The 22,827-nt window shown below is 37.9% G+C and overlaps 1 long non-coding RNA gene across 2 annotated transcripts in view; it reads left to right on the forward strand.

The window, feature by feature from the left end:
* LOC124227789 (uncharacterized) overlaps positions 1-22,417 on the forward strand; it is a 47,139-nt gene extending 24,722 nt beyond the window's left edge. Inside the window, exons 3-4 of one of the 2 annotated variants that reach the window (XR_006885557.1) lie at positions 8,879-8,982; positions 22,316-22,417. This is a non-coding gene — a long non-coding RNA (uncharacterized LOC124227789). Of the gene's footprint in view, positions 1-8,878; positions 9,099-22,315 lie in introns of those variants that run through there. The other variant, XR_006885556.1, reaches the window with a different exon arrangement.
* Positions 22,418-22,827: the final 410 nt, after the last annotated feature.

Here is a 22,827-nt window from a genome sequence, read left to right on the forward strand (position 1 = left end):
CCCAAGCTTAGTTCAACTCAACTATCGACTTGCTCTGTGCCTACACCTGAGTTGCTGAGATGCTGGAAAAAAAGCACACAAGTGTGCTAATGGACCTCACTTCAAACTTAGGACGACAAGTCTCAAATCAACTCTCTGCTATGTCTGATAATCGTACCACACTTCTCCAGAAAATTTATTTCCTCACTCTCACCGTACCCCCTTTTCAGAGAACTAACCTTTCTTCTCCTCTCGTTCTCAGCCAAAAACATTGCAGGATAATTCCCAGAAAAATATATATATTCAGAAAAGAACAATTTCATTTTCTCATCTCCAATACCAGCACCTTTCATTTGCCTCAGCAAACTCTGCCTTTCTCCCTGTTTTTATGGAATGGGAGTCCCTGCTTTCAAGTAAGTTCTCTGGAGACCAGCTCTATTCCTGTCTTTACTATTTACTGATATTTAGTAAAATATTATTCTCTTCCTCTGCACGGGATCATGCCTATTTGCCCACAGATTTGCTTTAATACCCATCTTTAAAAAAGATTGTATAACCCTTTCCAGTTATTATTTCAATACCTGCTCCCTTTCACAACAAAATCCATTAAAGAACTCTCTATACTCATTACATTCTATCTTTCCTCACGGTAATTGAAAAGTCATTAACCGAAATCATTTTTATCAGGGTCACCAACATCTCACGTCTTTCTAAAGTCAATGGTCAATTTTCTAGCCTCACCTTGTCCAACATCTCAGTAGGATTCAAGAAATCTGACCACTCACTTCTCTTAATGTCATTTGCTAAGCTTTTGAGACCATATTTATGTGTTTTTCCTTTCTTCTTATGGGACACTCTTCCTTAATCTCCTTTCCTGGATCCTTCTCTTTATCAGACCTCTAACTATAGGAAACTTCTAGGGCTCTGTCCTCAGCCATTATCTATTTTCTAGTTACACTCTTCCTGAAGTGATTCTATCTATTCCTATGGCTTCAAATGCCTCCCAACACCCACCTTCCTCAAACGGAGTGCTTCAATTAATCTTAATGAATAAAGAAATGAATGGCAAAAATGCAACCATTTTGATAGTCTTGTATATATCTCATGTATATCTTACTGTGTGACCTTGGGAAAATTACTTAACGTATTTATGACTCAAGTGATAACATTACTTAATGTCTGGAGTTCTTATGAAAATTAAATGATAACATATCCAAAACACTTAGCATAGTGCCTGGCAAATAGGAAACACTCAATAAATGCTAACACAACAATAAATATTAGTTATATTAAGGATGGGTCATTACTTGGGAAAACACAATTAATTCAAGCAAATCCTTAAATTTTCATCCCAAGATTACATGCACAAGATTATAAAAATCACTGGACATTTCAAGAACTTCTATTCATGAGCTTTCCCAGCACAGTGCTTGAAGCATTAAGCTCTTTGTTAGGTCAAGGAGGTGGTTTCATGGCTCCACCACACATGTCCAAAAGCCCTCCATGCCCTTAATTTTACATAGGAATGAAGCCAAATGAATAGAAGCTTAAAGTAGGTGTTAGTTATTAAATACATACATAGAGGTTAAGTCTATCCATATTGGGAATAATTGAAATATTTACCCCCTTTGGGGAACATGTCATAGGTCAAAGGCAAACTTAACATATTCCTTCTAAATTCATACTGTTTTGTAGGGATGTAAACACTTTTCATATACAATGTCTTTAAGTCAACCTTGTGAGGTTGCAGGAAGACGGTAATTTTTATTTTATAGGTGAAAATATGTTAATTGACTTGTCCAAAGTCACATGGCCTGTAATTGGTAAACTCACACCTGGAATGCAGCTCTTGATTGCTGATCTACTAAACACTGTTAGTCCTTAGTGCTGTTGCCTCAGTAGAGTTTATGATGAACTAATTTTTTTATATGAAACCAAACAGGTTGTTTTTCACTTGTTAACACCAATACCTCTATTTTACTGCCCTCTAAAAGGTTTTGTTAACACCCTTTGACAGAGAAGCTCACTTATCTGCTCTTTAGTCTACTGTATATAACTTTACATACCGTGAAACCTGGTCCATTAACACTCGACAGTTTCCATAGGGCATAAGATGCCCAAACACTCACCAGTTGTAAAGCATGACCAACAAAGGAGAAAGGACTATGGCAAAAGAGCACTCTACAAAGAGATTTCTCTATAAGGCAGTGAATAAAGAACTTCTCAGAATCACTCAGAGCTAGGTCATCACCACCTCGCTATGTCATTTGAAGCATAAATACTTTAAATCCATTTTCTCATCTAAAAACAAGGACACTGAAGTCTAATTCGCAGAGTCATCAAGAGGATTAAAAGTGCCTCACACAGTATTGGTGCTTAATAAGTATTTGTTCCTCCTGCAGCCCCTCAATAGCTCCTAGGTCATTTTGGTTAAAGATATCACCTCGCAGGAAGAAGGAAGACCAATTCCATCGAGGCATTTCATTATGAAATGCAGTGGAGAGTAATTAAAATAAAAAATGTACTCCATTTTGTTCTTTAATTGTTTCAAATGCATTCATCTTGTCTTTTAAAATTAATTGCAAATTTCAATGCAGGAAAACTGTATGGAAGGTATTAACCCAGTTAAAACATCATTTTAAAAGCAAGTGCTTAATACATAATTTGATTATGTTTGGTTTGAAGATGCAATTGCCTCTTAGAGAGGTATTGCTTTGATTTCCTCAAGGGGATTTTTGCTGATAAATGAGCATAATCTCATGTATCAAATGCAGAGACTCCTTTAAAAATCTGCCTCTTTTATTCTTTCAAAAATGTCATCTTTTACTCATCTACATAATATTTTTCCTCTCTTAGATAGGCCCTAAATTGTTAGAAAGAACAGAAGAAAAAAAGACTAGAAAATAAACTACATTAATAATCAGAATCTAGAAACCTGCTTAAGGCGCATTTCCATCAATACAACTTATACTGATATCCTGGAAGGAAGAAGCTGAGTGTTTCTATTCTCTTACAAGTTATCAAATTAGAAGAGAAAATGGCCAAAATACTTAAATGGATATCCTTCTATGAGGATCAAGTTGGTAAAAAAGTCAACAATCTTTATTAGCAAAAGAGAATTTCCACATTCACATCATAGGCCTAATAACTTTTTTTACTTGTTTTAAAGTAAGAACTCTCGAGTTTTAAAAGTTATTACTTTTAATAATTGTTTTGCTTATAATGTTTATAAATTACTTTTTAGTCTTAAAGGGCATTTTAGATTTATTGTTTCATTGAGTAAACAAGTTGGCAACAGGGTGTTATTTTTATGCTCATTTAGCAGATGGCTAGAAACTGAATCACAGATTTAAGTACTGTCTAGGAGGCACTTCAAACAAATAGAATGAATAGCTAGAACTTGCACCTGGGTCCCTTGACCCCACATACCGAATCCTCTTCACCCCAGACTTATAAGACCTTGCTTTGAGTCCCCCATCAGTTACTTTTGGGTGGGCAACTTTGGGTAAGTCAGCTAAGTTCTCTGAAGTTCAGACAGCCATTCTTAAAATGGGGACAATGACATCTAGTTTCCTCCCAAGGCTTTAGAAAGAGCAAAGGGACACAATGAATTTGAAGACAACTTGCACCAGATTTTTATTTTCCTATTCCTGAAGTCAAACATTTGACAGTCAAGTCAGCAGAGGCTGATTGTCAAGCAAAATAGAAAGATCTGGTGAGCCTTGTGTATTATTTCCTAGCTTTGCAGCCTTGCCCACGTTCCTTATTTTCTGAGGCTCAGTTTCCTCACCTGCAAAATGTGCACGCACAATAAATGCTGCTCCATGATCCATCCCCGAATTACTTTAAAAAAAAATTGGAATGTTTATTATACAGATTTTAGTTATATTAAGGATGTTTGTTTAAAGAGACATTTAATATCTACTCAGCAAAGGCATACTTGTCTTCTTTGGTGTGACCAAGTTTTATTTTTTAACTGCAGATTCTACCTTCACATAATAGACAGGTCTATCAAATTGAACTAAAATAGAAATAATTCATATCTTTCTCGGTTAGTAACAAAACACAACAAAAAATGTATCCTGAAATCCAAGCAGATGATAGGAAGACCCAAGAGAGGAAAAGGAAGATCTGTATCAAAATGAATATGTATGGAGAGAAACACAGAGGTTTTGATTGCAGGTGATGGGAGGCTGCTAGTCTCATTTCCTTGCACAAAGCAGTGGACTCGGTCCACCAGGGAGGTGCGAGCCCTCCGAAAAGCCACAGGAACGCCTCAGGTGCCGTGAAAGATCTCAGAGCAACTTGCTGATGGGAATTGTCTTCTTCCTTGTCAAGAAAGCCACCCACGGCCAAGTTTGAGCATTAAAATATCCATTTGCTTTCCAAAGTTTTGCATCATTTGATTCCCAAACACTCCTTTTTGCTAAAGCAGCACATGGCAAAATGAAAATTCTGTAAATACAGTGGCAGCCGGGACTCATACCTTGCCATCACTCATCCAAACTACTTTTGAGGGGACCTGACATATCCCACCCATGAAACCTCCTGCTGAGACTCTGGCAGAAAATAGACTGCCTCACGCATCAGTAGCCCAGAGTTATTTTGGGTCTGCCACTTACCAGCAATGTGGCCTTGTATGGGTCATTTAACCTGTCTGGGCTTCTGTTTCCTTATCTATAGATCTATGAGGCTGGGCTGCATATCGAATATCTGCCAGATTCTTCTCGTTCCAATGTTCTCTGATACAACATATGAACTGATAACAAGGATTCCCAAACTAAAGCAAATTCAGTGTTGCATCCAATTCGGAATGCACTGACGTGATGTTACTAGATTTAGCATATCTGTGGAGAGGGAAAAAAAAAACAACAGAATTTACTGGCAGCCTGGGTGAGTCAAAAGGCCAAGCTATTTTGGGTAAAGACCACTAAACTGGCTCAGGCATTTATATGCATTTTCTCAGCAATAGGAGAAAGGCATCCAGCTCGAATTCCAGGGAAAGACCTACCAGACACCTTTGCTGCCCTTTGGTAGTTAAACAAATGTACCTAGCTGAGTAAGGACAACACACACTGGCTTTGTAACACTGTTTCTTAGGCTTCACAGTCTGCTAGTTGGTAAGGTTGTCAGGTGACCTAGTCATCAGGTAGGATGCATAGCTTCAGTAGGGGATAAAGAAGCATTTTTGGACTCTTTTTTTCCTTTTGCCCACGTTGGATTGAATGAATAAGTCGTCACTTTGTGAAGACTCCTGTGGTCGGTGCTGTGAGATATAGTGACCATTGTATACTTGAGTCTGGAAGACAACTTTGCAAAATAAAGTCGGTCAAGCGGTCTTTCCAGTTCAGGTAGATAATTATAATAAAGAACAGTGTTTTCCTTTCATCCTCGACATTACTGTCCTATCAAACTATTGAAATTGAAGGAGTTCGGCGCTGCTAAAGACACTAACTCTGGGATGTACTATACAACGTGATGACTATAGTTGACATGGCTTTATGGTATATTTGAAAGTTGCTAAGAGAACTGATCCTAAAAGTATTCATCATAAGGAAAAAAACATTTTTTTGTATCTATATGAGCTGACGGATGGTAACTAAACTGATTGTGGTAATCATTTTGCAACATATGTGAGTCAAGTTATTAGAATTGTACAGTGTTGTATGCCAATTATATCTCAATAAAACTTAAGGAAAAAAATTACAAGGAAAAGAAATTCAGTTAATTAATTTTAATTTAATTATTCTTTTTTTCTTTCTTCTTTCTTTTTTGCTGAAGAAGATTCACCCTGAGCTAACATCTGTTGCCAATCTTCTTCTTTTTGCTTAAGGAGGATTTGTCCTGAGCTAACATCTGTGCCAACCTTCCTCTATTTTGTGTGTGGGTTGCTGCCACAGCACGGCTGCTGCCAAGTGGTGTAAATTTGCACCTGGTAAATGAACCTGGACTGCCAAAGCAGAGTGTACTGAACTTAACCACTAGGCCACAGGGCTGGCCCTAATTAACTTTTTAAAAGTAACGTTTTTTTAAAAAAGAGAGAGAGCTAACTCTGATAGTTATATGTTAATGAGGCAGCAAAAAAAGACATTTAGAAGTAGGAACTTTAAAACCAAAGTGCTGAGATGTAAATCCCAGCTTTGCCTCCTTTGCTAGCTCTGCAATCTTGGGCAAGTGATAGCCTCTGGGAGACTTACTTTCCATGTCGGTACAATGGTGATAATAATTGCACCTAATGTGCACATAAAGATACCTGAGAAGCACTCAGCCTAGAGGCTACCAGAGAAAGCACTAACTAAACACTCTCAGTATTATCACTCTATTGCTAAAGTAAACTTTGAATTATACCTTGTAAAATCATACGCTTTGTGTCTTGTATTAGGTCACCCGACAACCTTACCCAAAAGCACAGAAATTCACCTGTTTTTACGCCTTCTTTATTTTGCCACTTAGGATCCACTTAACATTCTTTTTGCCACTTCACAGGTAAAAGGTTAACCAGATTTACCCCCAACTCCACTGAAAATGAACCTCAGAAGACATAGGGGCTGTGTCAAGCTATCTTGCAACCACAAGGAAACAGAGAAATGAGGCAACACTGAGAAAGCAGATGGAAGTAATGTAAAAAGAGAATCTGGGCTGTTAAAGTATCATGTATACTATAGTATAATGTTATAGTATCATTTAGGCTCTTGACCAAGGTCCTCCTAAAACCGTGTTCTTGAAATGTTCAGTAGCGTGAGCAACAAAGTCTCTATTTTGACTGAGCCAGCTTGAGGTAGATCTTATGCCACTTGCGAAAGAACACGTCCTAACTATTAGACAATTGTCACAAATGCAACCCCCTTGACCTAATGAATCAATCTTCAATAGTGGAGCCGAGAAATTCTGAATCTTTAACCAGGACCCCAAGTGATTCTCCTGCAAAACCAGCATTAGAGACGGAATTGTGCCCACCAGCCCCATTCATGTGTGGAAGTCCTAACCCCCCATAGCTCATAATGTGACTATTTGGAGATAGGGTCTTTAAAGAAGTATTTAAGGTTAAATGAGATCATTACGGTGGGCCCTAATCCAATATGACTGCTGTCCTTATGAAAAGAGCAGATTGAGACACAGACACATACAGAGGGAAGACCGTGTGAAGGCACAGGGAGTAGATGACCATCTACAAGCCAAAGAGTGAGGTCTCAGAAAAAATCAACCCTGACATTACCTTGATCTTGGACTGGAGAAAATAAGTTTCTGTTGCTTAAGCCACCCAGTCTGTGCCACTTTGTCACGGCAGCCCTAGGACAAAAATATAATCAGCTTTGGGCAACATCAATTCTGGACTCTTCATCCTATGTGAACATCTTTTTTGCAAACTTCTAGGCTAGCAATCCTGCAGCCTTTGTTTGAATCTCCCTGCAAAGGGACCCACAGAATTCCAGCATGGCCCATTCCAGCTTGCAATTGCTCTCTCTCTGAAAAACTCTTCCTTACTTTGTGCTGAAATTTATGTTATCATAACAATTAAGGTTCATAATGATAATACTAGGACACTCTAAGATTCTAAAGTGGTTTCAAAACAATCAAAGAAAACATTTTATTCACTGAAAGTTTCAGGTTATGTATACTATTTACAGTAAAATGTTTGATATGAATATTCTAGCTTTTAATTAATTTAGGACATTTGATAAATATTATTTGATTATAACTAGCACTCTCCACTTACTGATAATTCTGGATAAAAGGTAGTTTATCAGGGGCTGACCCTGTGGCCTACTGGTTAAGTTTGGTGAGCTCTGCTTTGGCAGCCTGGGGTTTGGTTCCTGGGCGCAGACCTACACCACTCTTTGGGGGCCATGCTGTGGCAGTGACCCACACACAAAATAGAGGAAGATTGGCACAGATGTTAGCTCAGGGCGAATCCTCCTCCAGCACAAAGAGGACAATTGGCAACAGATGTTAGCTCAGGGTGGATCTTCCTCAGGAAAAAAAAAAAATAGTAGTTTATCATAGTTTCTAAAAGTAGAATGAGATAAAATTAGTATGTGTGAAGTTCTTCCTCCCCAAGCGATTTTGAACTTCTGAAGTGCAATCACTAAATGATCAAATCTCCATAGGTTTGGCTGTATAGTCCTTTTTGAGGTCTCAGATCCTTTAGCTTGAGAAGAAATGCTTGTCGCACACAGGTTTCTATCAGCACATCACGTGCTGTCTATTCCTATAAACTTCAGGCCACACTCCTGTCAGGAAGTAATATTTTTACAGTTTTATTTAAAACTTCGACCAACTGTTTTACTGAAACAATGATTATTTTGGACAAGTACTGTCCAGTGGAGTTGTTTAAACTGATGCAATTACCTGTATAATTAACCTCCAAAACCTTTCCATTTTAGAGAGGATATTTCTCAGTTTAAGGAAACACTGGCAGTCAGGCTAAAATTTAGTTAAGGTCTTTTCACTCATCTGATGCTATTGAAACTCATGTTAATAGTGCTAACAACAACAATAATAATAGTAACTAACATTTACTGTCTACTTACTATGATTCTAGTAGGGGGCTTTATCCATCGATATAAGCTGTATTCATTATTTGCATTTTACAGATGAAACTCAGAGAAGTTTAATAACTCAAAATCACATGCTTAAGTAAGTAGCAGTTTTAAAATCCTGCTCTCAATGACTGTGGGCCTTCCACAAGGAGAACGTATAGTCTGAAGAAAGAAAAATTCATCCTCTAGGCAACATGTGTAAAACAGAGATTTTGACACCTGCCTCTTGAGAGTGTTGTAAAGATTAAATACAAATATAATTTATTTCAGTATCTGGCCCTTGTTCTTGGCAGACATTTCTTAAATGCTTTATAAATGTCGATTTCCTCTCTTTCAGCAATTTTGTCATGTATTTCCAGGGCACTGAACTGGGGGCCATACAAGAAAACCTACAAGAAGTAGAAGATACAGTTGTTCCTGGCTTCCTGGAGTTTACATCCAAGAGTAAAGGCAAAAGACTGTGGTACGAAAAGGTTACAAAATGATCTATTTTAACGAGTGCTTCGAGCAAAGGTTTTGTAGTCAGACTCTACGGGATTTGTATTCTGTCTCCACCATTTCCATCCACCATTTGTAAAATCTTAGGCCAGTTACTTTCCCTCTCAAGGTTTCAGCATCCTTATGCATGGCCTATGGTTCTACTTCATGGGTTGATATAAGGATTTTAATAGCTATTCTTTGTTGGTGTTCATTTGCACCAGGGAGGATTGTGAAAAATTTGCTTATTGTATCTCATTGAATCATCACAGCAAGTTGGTGAAATGTGTACTAGTTTATCGTTCTCAAGTTGAGGTAACCAAGACAGCTTGTCTCAAGTTGACAAATGTCACATTGGCAGGAAGTGGTACAGCTGGGGTGCCAGCCTAGGCGGTGTGTCTTTACAGCCCAGTGTCTTCACGCACTGCACAACACTGACTTACAGATTATAAATGATATATGTGAAGTTCCAGAAATATTTTAAATGCGCAAAAGATTATGTATTTATTATGTGTTAATGTGTAAAAATAAAAACAAACTAATTAAAAACTTCTTTCTTAGGTTGAACGGAGAGAATAAAAGGTTGTCCAGCTTCCGAGGATAATAATGCCTTTAAGAACACTGAACAGCATTATGCTTTTTTTTTATGCCCTAAAAGAAAGTCCCAAGTCTAGGAAATTGATGGCATTTCCAGACTTTTTAGATTGCTGTTCCTTCATGTCATTTCAAAAGATGACTTCTAACTTGACAACTTTTCCCATTAGCTCTGGGTCACTCAGCTTGCTTTTTCTAACAAAGGTCCACGGATAAATCATGCATGGCTGACATGATTTCCTTGAAGTTCTCAGTGGTCTCATTTGCCTTGATGTGGTTCCTTTCATGGTTTCCTACGGCACTTGTGGTACATGAGCGGGCATAAGGCCAGAGGGGTCATATTGCACCCATTTGTTTTCTCTTCAAAATGAAAACTGTGTTTAAATAAAAAATTGTGTTCCAGGAACAAATTTTTTCCCTTTGAAGCTCTATCTCCTAACATGACATTTGAAGGTTTTGTGGAGAGAAATAATTTTTATTTTTACATATTTCTCTGTCTTAATTTTGCCATTCCATTTGCAAAGAAGAATGAGAAATTCAAATCCATCCTTCTTTCTTCAATATTAAGACATAATGTATTCAGAGTGGCTTATAGGTTTTAAAAATCATTTTCAAATTACATAAGCTGTAAACGAATATACATATACATTTGTATATATAGGTTAAACAACACAGCAAGAAAAAAAACTTCCTTCTCTCTTCCCTAATTCAAGTCCCTTTCTCTTCTTCGAGATATATACGTCTCAGCTTTTTTTGTGTGTATGTATATACATACATATATATATATATATATATACACACACACAGTTTTTTATTGGACAATATGGGATAAGATATTTTGATTTCAGTGAATATACATCTATTTTGTTCTTTTTAATGACCACAAATTCTTTAGTATAGACGTAACAGTTTGTTGATAAGGTTTTGTCTTTTATCTATTTTTTTCTTCTAGTGATTTGGAAGTTATATGTTCCATTTCAAACTCCCAAGTTTATATTCTTACAGTTTTACAGTATTTATATATACAGTATATGAAATTTATTACCATCTAGAGTTAATCTGTATATATCGCCTACCCCCATAAAGAAAAATTTTACCTACTTTCATCCATTCACCAAATACTACTACCACATTGATTTGATCTGAGCATTTTCAAGATTATGATTTTATTTGTTCTTCCAATATTTTCTCTTTGTCTTTGGTGTCCTGCAGTTTGAATATTTTATGCCCACTTGTGGGGTTTTTTGATGTCTGTCCTGCTTGGTATTTTCTAAGCTTCCTGGATCTCTGATTTGGTGTCACTAATTTTGGAAAGCACTTGAGCATTATTACTTCAAATACCTCTTCTGCTTCATTCTCTCTTTCTTATCCTTCTAGTATTCCAATTATGTAATTATGTTACACATTTTGCTATTTATTGTCTCACAGTTTTGGATTTTCTGGTCTGTTTTGTTCATTCTTGTCTCTTCGTATTTCAGTTTGAGAAATTTCTATTAACCTGCTTTCAAGTTGACCAATCCCTTCATTAGCCATGTCCAATCTACCAATGAGCCCGTCAAAGCCATTCTTCACTTCTGTTCCATTGTTTTTGATTTCCAGCCTTTCCATTTGGTTCTTTCTTAGAGTACCTCACTCTCTGCTTATGATGCCTACCTCTTCTTGCACACTGTCCACTTATTTCATTAGAGCCTTTACCATATTACAGTTATTTAAAATTTTCTGTGTGATAATTCAATATCTATGTCATACCTGAGTCTGTTTCTGATGATTGCTTTATCTCTTCAGACTGCTATTTTCTTGCCTTTGGTATGCCTTGTAATTTTCTGTTGAAAACCAGACATCCTCTATTGGGTGATAGGAACAGAGGTAAATAGGCCTTTAGTGTGAGGACTTATGTTAATTTGGCTGGGAGTTGGGGTATATTTCATATTTATTGTAACTATAGGCATCAGAGGCTCCATAGTCCTCTAGTGTCCTTGCTGTTACATCCCCTCTTGACTCAGAGTTTTCCTATGCACTCCTCCCTGGGGAGAGTCTGAGTCTTGTGGCTCTTTCAGCTGTAATCTACTATTGTGCTGGAGCCCTGCTGGTGTGGTGATAATGTGTGGGAGGAGGAGGAGGAATTTTCTATAATCTTACAAATAGATGTTGGTCTTTTAGTGGGTCTGTGTCTTAGGGCAGTGACCTTCACAAGTGTTTCTCTAGTAGCATTGCTTTCCCTCTCCTGTCTCCTACTCCTTTCCCTGGCTGCCTCATTTACAGTTTATTTCCTTGAAGCCTGACCCCTGTTGACTATGTTTTTCTCACTTAGTAAGACAAGAAGGCTGGAGGGGGCTAAAGTGGGAAAGAATTCCCTACTCTCAGCTGGGATAAGCTTTCAGAATTGCTCTCTGGCAAAGACCTGTCTTCTGGAGAGTAGGCCTTCGGTATGGAGAAGGCTTCACTCTCATGCTAGTCCACAGCCAGCCTCCAACAGTGTGTCAAAATTACCATTAAGTATTCCAGTTTATGGCTCCAGCAGTTTCTGCTTCAGGTCAGTGGATCTCAGCTGTCTCTGGACACACCATCTCTCCAGATTTGGATGTTATGGTTTGCCATGTGACCCCAGTTCTCTGATGAGTCCAAGAAAATTTGTTGATTTTGAGTTTGTCCAGCTTTTTCTTGTTATAAGAGCAGGAATGCTCACTTAGCTGTACCTGTTGGAGCTGAAACCAGAGGACTACTTATTCTTAACAAAAAGTTTTACCAGCTTTTTGCTTATCAATGCTTTTGATAAAATACAGCTTCTAAGTTTTTAAAAAAGTTGGTTGAAATATAACTTTAATAAACCTTTCAGATAGAATTTGGAGTGATAAATGTCCTAAGGCCAGGCGTATCTACATCTGTCTTTATTTTGCCATTCACATGAATGATAGTTGGTTTGGGCATAAAATTCAAGTCTCATAATCTTTTTTCCTCAGCATTTTGCAGATATTGCTTAAATGTTTTCTCGAATCAGTTTTTTAAATGAGGAGTCTCTTATCAATCTTTCTTGTTGCTTTGTAAGTTCTCTATTTTTCACTCTGGAAACTTTTAGACTGTTCTCTTTATTTACGGAGTTCTAAAGTTCTACTTAGAACATATGTATCTAAGTGTGGGTCTTTTTTTCCCCACTCTCCAGGAACTGTTCCATAGGCAATCTCACTTTTCTTTCAGAGATTGAATGAGGTACACTCCTCTCTTCCCCTATTTCTTTTCTTTTTTTTTTAAATTAAGGTAAAATTCACATAACATAAAATTAGCCATTTTAAATTGTACAATTCAGTGTTATATTTAGTTGATTCACTCTGTTGTACATCCATAACTGCTATCTAGTTCCAAAACATTTTCTCCACTCCCGACGAAAACCCAATACCCATTAAGCAGTCCCTGTTCTTGAGTTTTACATCCATATTTCTGTAATTAAATAATATGCTTATGATTTTTTAAAAAAGAAGGAATACCTACTAGGACTGTGGTCATTTATGAGAGTCACATTTTGAAAGGCTCAATAACCAAATGATATCTTTAAACAGGATACTGATCAGTGAGAGGAAGGTTATAGTACTTAAAACAAGAGCATGGTGTCTTACTTCATCTTGGCTGCTGTAACAAAAATATCATAACAAACAGTAAACATTTATTTCTCACAGTTCTGGAGTCTGGGAAGTTTAAGACCATGGCACTGACAGATTGTTGTCAAATAGGAACCCATTTTCTCATAGATCACATCATCTTAAGGTGTCCTCACATCGTGGAAGGGGCAAGAGAGTTTTTTGGGCCTCTTTTATAAGGGTACTAATCTCTTATAAAAGATTGCCCTCCAGGGAGCCTCAATCACCTCCTCAAGTCCCCACCTCTTAATAGTATCACTTTAGGGATTGCAATTTCAACATATGAACTTGGAGGGAACATAAACTTTCAATCTATAGCACATGGGGCTTCATAACCATCCTTAAGAAAACGAAAAGCCAAGCCACAGGCTGGGAGAAAATATTGACAATACATATAGCTAACAAAGAAGCGACATCTAGAACACATAAACACTACTTACAACTCAGTTATAAAAGGCAAATCCAAATGTTTTTAAATGGGCGAAAGATTTGGCCAGATACGTCACAAAAGATATCTGAATGGTTACTAGGCACGTGAAAAGAGGTTCTACGTTGTTAGTCATCAGATAAATGCAAATTAAAACCCTTGCTGAAAGGAGATGTCCCTACCAACCATTAGAATAGCTAAAACTAAAAATATTATAATGCTAAGTGATGGCAAGATTTTGAAGTAACTGGAGCTCTCATATATTTCTGGTGGAAATGTAAAGTCACACAGTCACTTTGGAAGACACTTTAGTAGTGTCTTATAAAGTTAAACATACACTTAATCATATGACCAGCAAAGGTATTTCTAGATATTTACCTAAGAGAAACAAAAAGCATATTACCACTCAATGACTTTTACATGAATTTTCACAGCAGCGTTTTTTCATAATAATCAGAAAACTAGAAACAACCCAAATATCCAATAGCTAGTGGGAAGATAAATATTGTGGAACATCTGTACTATGGAATACAAATCAGAAATAAACAGGAGCAAACCACTGATACACAGAACAACGATGAATCTCAAAACTGTTAGGCTGAATGAAAGAACCAGACACAAAAGAGTACTTGCTTTATAATTTCTTATATACGAAGGTCTATAGAAAGCAAATTTAATCTTTATAGCTTGGACAGAAAACAGATAAATGGTTACTTGGGTCCAGAGTGGGGAGATTGACTGAGATCAGGAACAAAGAAACTTTCTTGAGTGTTGCGTATATTCTATATCTTGATTCTGATGGTAGTTTCATGAATGCAGACATTTATCAAAACTCATTCAACTGTACACTAAAATGTATGCATTTTACCGAATGCATATTATACCTCGATAAAGCTGAATCAAATAAAAGTAATAGTCTGGGAACAAATAAAAATGCAAATGGTTATCGTGGAAGAGATGGAAGTTTTTTAGAAAAAAATTGCTTGTATCCAATGTTTGACAGACTTTCATGTGTTGGATAAATTTTCAACCCGTTCTGTGACTCCTCGGATGATAAATAAGAATGATCTGGGAGAATATAAGTAAAATGTCCTGGAAACTGGAAATTTTTTAGTTTGATATTTGAGAACTTTCCAAATTCTCTGATTTGATACAATGCTGAAGTCCTCTAACATTTGAGGAGTTTTGACATCGTATTGATTTAGTATAATTAATCTTGTTACAAATTCCTTGGATAGAATTGAGGTTTTATGATTTCCCTTGAAAGATCTGAATTATGAAACCAGAAATTAAAATTCTATTCAAATATGCTTTAGAATGGGAAAAGTAATGGACTGGCTTCTATTCTTCGCTCTATGTTACCTAGATATATGAACCTGGAATGAGTTGCCTCTGTGCAACTCTATTTTGTAATCTGTAACATCAAAGTGTGGGCTAAATTTTTTAGGTCCCTCCACTTCTTAAATTCTTCTATTAATTGCCCTAACTAGAGACTGGGATTTTATGTTTGGTCCTAGAAGGATTTGTGGAACCATAAGAGGGCAGTATTCCATTTACACAATTTCTTGCCCAATTTCCTGTAAGTGCTCAGTATACTAAATTACAGGACTTTGAGACTCACATAGTATTTGCTAGTATTTAACCCTCTTAGGACTATGTTAAGAAAAGTAATTTGTCTATTTTAAGTATGAATACATAAATTTATCACAACTAGAGTCAAAGAAAGGTCATGTTACTCTTTCTTTGGCTATCAGGCTTGCATTTATTTAAGTTGAGGAGACTCTTCTTCAATCTCATCAGCACTGTGACATATTAAAACACACTTGTCAACGCAGCTAAGTGAGGGCACTCCAGGTCTAGGACATAGATTTACAAGGAGTTATTTTTCTCCGGATTATGTGTAAACTGCAACGTATATAGTTGCAACTAATGTTCAAAATCAGTGTCAATATGCCACATTAAAATTACATTTCAGTACAGCAGAAGTGGGAAAATAAACAAGGATGAAGAGTCGTCCTTGGGACAAGAATTTACTTAGATTTTATTTACTTTGATCTTTTTAAAGGGGTCGAAGGCTTAGAAACTACTATTAAGGCATTTACAATCATTTTTAGAAACTGGATATATATTCCTTAAACAACAAAAGAGAATTGAGGAAAGATAGATTCTCTCACAATGAGAGGCTTTCCAATTTTTTAAAGCAGTGTCCCAATTGTTAGCAACTTTCTTTGTCTTATAAGCCCATCATCTGACAAGGACAGAAGGCCATGGAATCTTGCTCGTTTCAAGGTCATAATCACAAATTCATGGTTTATGGAACTGAACTCCCTCTTCTTCCCCTTTTGTCCTTAACACTGGTTCGTCATCTCCTGGTCACTCATCTCAACCTGGGAATGTCCCCTTTTCTCTCTCCTTGGCATTCAGTTCATCCTTCCTCTCTACAATGTTGAAGTATCTTATTACTCTCTTAGGAAATCAACTCCATCTTCCATAGTTAGAGGGAAGGAATGTTTAACAGTTTGGAAAAGAAAGATTCAAGTACTGGGCAATTGAGGAAAGCTTACCAGTTACTGGTTATGTCCATGCCCAGAGGACAATCTGTCACCCTGTTGGCTTACTAGGAATGTCTGAAGAATTTGTTTGACTTGCTTCAAATCACTGTCTTCATTATGCTCATTAGAGTGTATAGTGTCTCACAATAATGGAGTGCATATGAGCAAACAAACAACACAATGAATCAAACGGCTTTTCTTTGAAAAGAACATTTCCACCAGAAATAGAGAGACTTGCTTGGGCAAAATTATCCATGAGATGATGTGGTAGAATTCACAAGTTGAGGGAATTTGGAAATGTTATATAAGTTTGCACCTTACTACAAGACCGGAGCAAAGCTGTGCCTAAAAATGAAAAAATATTTGAGTACAAATGCTCTTCTAACTATACTTTGACTCCATTTTAATATTTAAAATCTATGCTGATGTAGTGTTAGGATGTTAATAAAATGTAAATTGCCTTTATCCTGACCTTCTGTTTTATTGTTTCTCCTCAGCTTTTATTACAGAATTGTTATTGCTATGGAAATGTTAACTTCCTGTTTGTGTTTCTGGAACACACTGCAGGGCATGGACGTTGGCCAGTTTACACTTTATTAGGTAGCTACTGAGAGAAAAATATCCTTTGCATTTTTATTTTGTTTTGCTGCAAATGAAAATCTGTCCATTAAAAGTAAACTTTGTGGTCAATGCCACAGAAATGTCTCCCTTTTTTCCCAGCAGCAAACTATAAACCTTAAGCTCATTGAGGTTAATTTTGGGGATCTGCAATTGCTGCATCTAAACTTGAATCTTGAATCTAACCATTCTCAAAACGTATATGCCTTCTGGAATACCAGATGATAGCAGTGGGAAAGGTTGGGTAAGTTTTCCTGATGCATTGCATCAAGGCTCCCGCCATGTTGGGGAGAGGAAGATCACAGTGGAGAGCTGAGTCCTTGACTTTCCAGGTTCTTAACGTTGATTCTGTGAGTTTACCTAAATTTGGGCTCTAATGCTGCCTTATAAACAGTAATGTCACTTTACGAATTACTAAGGGAGGTATTAAGAACAGTGAGAATCAACAACTGTAGTGATCAGAACGCTTATGCCCAATAGCCCTCTATTCACAGCCTTTCCTAGGAACAAGGTAATTAGAAAACTGAGTTAGTGATAGAAAGTTGCTTGATGAGATAGCAGTAAAGGGAACTGAATGTCCTTGAAGGAACGCTCATCTTAATTAAAGGAAGATACACCTCTCTCTAGTGATCAGAACATAGTACTTTGGTTTCCTCTTTTGGATGATTACAGGATAATTATTAGAAGAAATCAGTACTCTCTTTTTTCTCCTTCTGTAGTGCTTGCATTTTTCCTAACAAACTTCCCCTTTATTCTATCAAATAGGTCATTTTATATATATGCATGACAAAATAGACAAAGTCTTTACTGCATGGACCTTTAATTTTAGTGGTTAAAAACAGACAATGAAATGTGGTATATAATATTTTATGTGGTTGAAAAGTAGTATTGAGAGTAAAAATAAAGAAAGATAAAGAGCAGAAAGAAATAAAGGAATTGCTGTTTTAGATAGCATGGTCCAGAAAGGTCTCTCTAAAAAAATGACACAGGAGCAAAAGCCTGAATTAAGTGAAGCCAAAGTTATATATCTGGAACAAAAGAGCTCCAGGCAGAGTAAATCACAGTGCAAAAACCCAGAAATAGGACAGCGCTGGGTGAGTTTGAGGAAGCAGAAGGGAGTCAGTACATCTGGACCAGCGTGAGTGAGGGAGAGTGGCTTAAGATGACATGCAGACGGTGCAAGGCCATGGTGAAGAATTTGGAGTCTAGTATGAGTTAAATAGGAAACACCTGGAAGATTTGGAATAGAGGCATGAAATGCTGATTCATGCTTTAAAGAATCTCTCTGACCACTGCACAAAAAATAAACTATAGGAGAATGCAGTAGGCAACTTCTCAGATGGCACCCAATAATTCCTGCCTCTTGGTATTCATGCTCTTGTGTAATTCCCACCCCTCGAGTGTGGACAGGATCTGTGACTTGCTTTTAACCAATATAATATGGTAACAGTGAAGGGATATTGCTTCTATGATTAGATTATACAAAATTGTAGCTTCCATGATTAGCAGACTCTCTCTATTGCTTTCTTGACTTGCACACTGTGATGAAGTAAGAAACCATGTTGGAGAAGCCCACATGGCAAAGAAGTTTGGCCTCTTGCCAATCACCAACAAGGGACTCAGATCCTCTGTCCAATAGCCCATGAGGAACTGAACTTTGTCTACAATCATATGAGCTCAGAAGTGACCTTTCCCCAGTCATACCTTCAGATGAGACCTTAGCCCTGGGTCACACCTTGATTTCAGTCTTATTTGAGTCCCTGAAGCAGAAGACACAGATAAGCTTTGCTCAGACCCCTGACCTACAGAAACTGTTAGATAATAAATGTATGTTGTGTTAAGCCACAAAGTATTTTGGTGATTTGTTATCCATCTTTAGATAACTAATACAGGGAATAAGGGTGAAATCTGGGAGAACAGTTAGGAAGCTAGAGTTGTAACCCAAGTGAGAGGCATCAGTAACCTGAAGTAGAGCTTCACTATTGACCATGCTGGGAAGTAGACAGATTCTGAAGGCAGAGCTCACAGTTTTGTTGTGTATTGAATGCGGACTATGAGAGAAAGAGAGAAGTCAAGGATGGTGCCAAGATTTTTAGCTAGAGCAACTCAAGTTATTATTTACTGAACTAGAGAGGACTAGAAGAAAAGAGGTTTTACTGTTTTTCGTTTTATTTTGTCTTGTTTTTGACATTTTTTGGGAGACAAAGAGGATACATGTTAGAAATAAGAGTTGTTTCTTGGATTTGCCAAGTTTGAGATGCCTATTAGACACTTCCAAGTAGATGATGATAAATCTCGAGTTCAGGGGAAAGGCCCAATTGAGTATACAGATTTGGAAATCACATGACTCATCCTCACATTCTCCTTGGGAGATAGTAACAGCAGATACCCTCCACCCCAGAGGGTAAAAAAGGAAAGCAAAGCATAGAAGTAGCTCTTTACTTGACTCTCTGAGGGCCAAGGATTGAGTAAAACCAGGAGAAGCTACCAAGAAGCCCTAAAATTCCATTACTGAGAGTCTCTGGCTCCTTCCAACTTCTGGCTGGGCTGGGTGGGAAAGGAATATAAACATATAAATGAATGGCAGAATCAAACATTTGGTTATAAGCCCAACATAATTTTTTCTACTCAAGAAAATATGGCCACTAAGGGATAAATAAAAAACTGCAAATCACCAACAGGGTGCTACTTTGTGAGGACAGAGTAGGAGGGAGACACATAAACGGCATTAGTAGGAAGCCAATCCATTCAGTTTTACCAATACAAATGAGGGGATGAGATGTAAGAGTGGGAGGCAGTAAAGTAGGAATCAATTCTGAGATAATGGAGGTTGGAAGTCCGGTTTCAGTGGGAGCATGGGACAGAGGTATCTCGAAGCTCCTGATGCAATCCGCTTTGAGAATTTTTATTGTAACATGTGGGTGACACGCTGCTGTTTACTTACTGAATAAGGCACCAAGAACTTCCCTGGAGATGTTGCATTTCTCTGACAGAGGTCACTAGGAGATGAGAGGCGGACAAATATATATGAAACTATTTCAGAAAAACTTATGAAATGTATTTTCTTTTTTGTGAAGCAATACTGTATGATCTTCAGCATATGAACAAAGTGTGTAGTTTCCATGTCACTTTAAAGGAATGTTGTGTGGTCCTTTCAATAACTCAGAGCAATTCCAATATTTTCGTTTACTTTCTTGCATTCCTGAGGTATCTCACACATAGACATCCATCTTCAGGAATGTCTTATGGGTATATTAACTTATTTAATTCTTATAATAGCTTCATTAGGCAAAATCTATTTTTTAAAAGATGAAATTGAAGTCCAAAGAGATTTAGTAAATTGTTCGGGGTCAGATATTTAGCAAGTCATAGAAGTGAGATTTTTTAACCCAGGAAATCTGACTCCTCTGCTCTCACTACATTATTGTAATGGACCAAGGGTTTGTGTCCCCCCAGAATTCATTTGTCAAAGCCCTGACCCGCAATGTGAGGGCGCTAGGAGGTGAAACCTTTGGGAGGTTATTAGCTTTAGATGAGATCATGAGAGTAAAGCTCCTATGATGGGATTAGTGGCCTTATAAGAAGAGGAAGAGACACCAGAGCTTGTTCTCTCTGCCATATGAGGACACAGCAAAAAAGTGGCCATCTGCAACACAAGAAGAGAGCTCTCATCACAACCCAACCCTGAGGGCACCTTCATCTTGGACTTCTAGTGTCCAAAGCTGTGAGGAAATAAAGTCCTGTTGTTTAAGCCAGCCAATCCATGGTATTTTCTAATGGTAGCCCAAGTAGACTAAGACAATTACATTTTACTGCCTCTGAAGTTCAGCTAGGCTGTTTTTTGAGATTCAGCTCTATCAAAAATTACTTACTATGTCCACATCACCGGATCCCAACTGTTTTCTTGTATAGGGAAAACCAAATTAAAATACTGCCAAAGTTACCCTTTGGCATACCCATATATCTTCTGGGTGTCTCTCCACTTCAGATTCTGGTCCCCAGGGTCCTGGGAGAAAGGTTCAGAAAGGCATAGAATGGATCATATGCTTACTGCTAACAGTGCACAGCAGATGTTAGCATCTCAGTTGTTGAATGAATGAATAAATGAATAACCAAGTTCTCTGGACCTTCTATCACTCAATCAAAAATAAGAAGAGGCCGGCCCAGTGGCATAGCAGTTAAGTTTACAAAAGAGAAAAACAGTCCTGTTTTTTTAACTGTGCAATTAAGGACTTTGGTTTGGTGATGGGTAAGGAAATTGATATTGACAGCCATAATCTACCATTTTTTAAGGTACATTTTCCTAGCACCATTTGGAGCCACCTCTTGTGTCACTCAGGGTCCTGTCGGGAAATTAGGCCAAATTGAGGAAGGTTTAATAAGGCAAAATTTACAAGAGTGTACAGTATCCTGAGACTGGTACCACTTCTAGGCCCCCTAAAATGAGGAGACAGCATGATCAAAGGAACTCAGAAGAAAATGATAATACCTTGAGACAAGCAGTAACCTTCAGTAGAGAAACCCAACCATCCAGCAGTGACCCTGCAAGAAGGGGTGTAGCCCACGCAGATCAGCATCCCTGGGATGGAGGTGGGGTTTGGGGATGAGGGATGGAAAGATAGCAGGTACACTTTTTCTCTTTTTGATTGCCTGTCTGAGACCCTACCAGAATTAAAATGTGGTGTCCCAGTCTTAAAGAATAAGGGGGCCACCCTCAACCTAACATTTACACAACTCCTCCTTCCTCAATGAAGGCTCATCATGCCTGGGCTGACCTTAGATCAAGGTGTTTCTAATGGCAGTGGGAATAGGAAGACTAGTAGACAAAGACAGTGTTCACCTGGCTTGATCTTTGGCGACTACAATGTCAGACCCCACAGAATCTCAAAGAAAAAGCAAAGACTAAAAAGAGAAGGGGTTCTGGGTCTAATGACTTGAGTGCAAGGCATACCGATGACAAGTAATGTCTTTGTGATCATTGATCAAATTGCTTGATCTCTTTGAGTCTCAGTTTCTTTATCTATGACATGAGCATAATAGTACTTGCTCATAAAGTTATTGGGAGGATAAAAAATTATGATGCATGTGAAAGACATTGTACAATACAAAAAGCCACAATGCTTTCTAATGATCTCCCAAAGATATAAAAGCAAGTACTTAGTCATCCCTGCTTTAAAAGGAAAAAGGAAAAGGCACCAACATATATTGAGGATACAATACGCCCCAGACACTGCTAAATGCTTAATACATATTATCTCATTTAATTCTTTGAATGCCACCTGTAAAATAGATGTTAATATTATCATTTTATGGGTAAGAAAACCGAGACTCAGAGAGAACAAACAGTTCACCCTAAATCACATGTTTTGTAAGTGGCAAGACCAGGATTTGTACTGAAGCAGCATGAATCCCAAGTCAATGTGTTTTTCTCCCTAAATCATCAATCCTGCTTAATGTTACACCAAGAACACAGAAAAACTGTATGTTTCATTTCAGAGTTTTCCTGGGCATGAAGAAGAAGCTGATCACCAACTCTCCTAGAGAACTTCTCTCTCCTTCTCTGTGAGGTGCCAAGGAGAAAACCTGGAAGCCCCAGAGTAGCAGCCAAGCCTGGGGCATCTCTGCCTGGCCTAGACTGCACACCGCTGGATTCAACATGAAAGGATGCCCTGCCCTGATTTTCAAAGTCCAACACCACCAGCACTCCTTCTCATGTGGGAGCAGGCAAAACTGCAACAGAGACCTCTGCCTTCCCACCCCAGGGAAGAGAGACCCCACATCACAGAGCTCAGCCCCTCTACCAGGAACCCAGGGAGGATGGTCATCATGCTTCACCAAATGCCATTGATTTCCAGAAAGAGAGTGAAGTAAATAGCCCTTTGATTTGTTGCTTCTCAGCTTCTTCAGAAAGTTGTCCTAAGGCTGTAGCTCAGGTGGGTCTAACACACCAGCGTAGACAGATGGTACATCAAGGTGGTAAACATTTGGTTTTGTTTTGATCTCCTGGG

This window comes from Equus quagga, chromosome 16 (genome assembly GCF_021613505.1).
Source record: "Equus quagga isolate Etosha38 chromosome 16, UCLA_HA_Equagga_1.0, whole genome shotgun sequence".
Classification (NCBI taxonomy): Eukaryota; Metazoa; Chordata; class Mammalia; order Perissodactyla; family Equidae; genus Equus; species Equus quagga.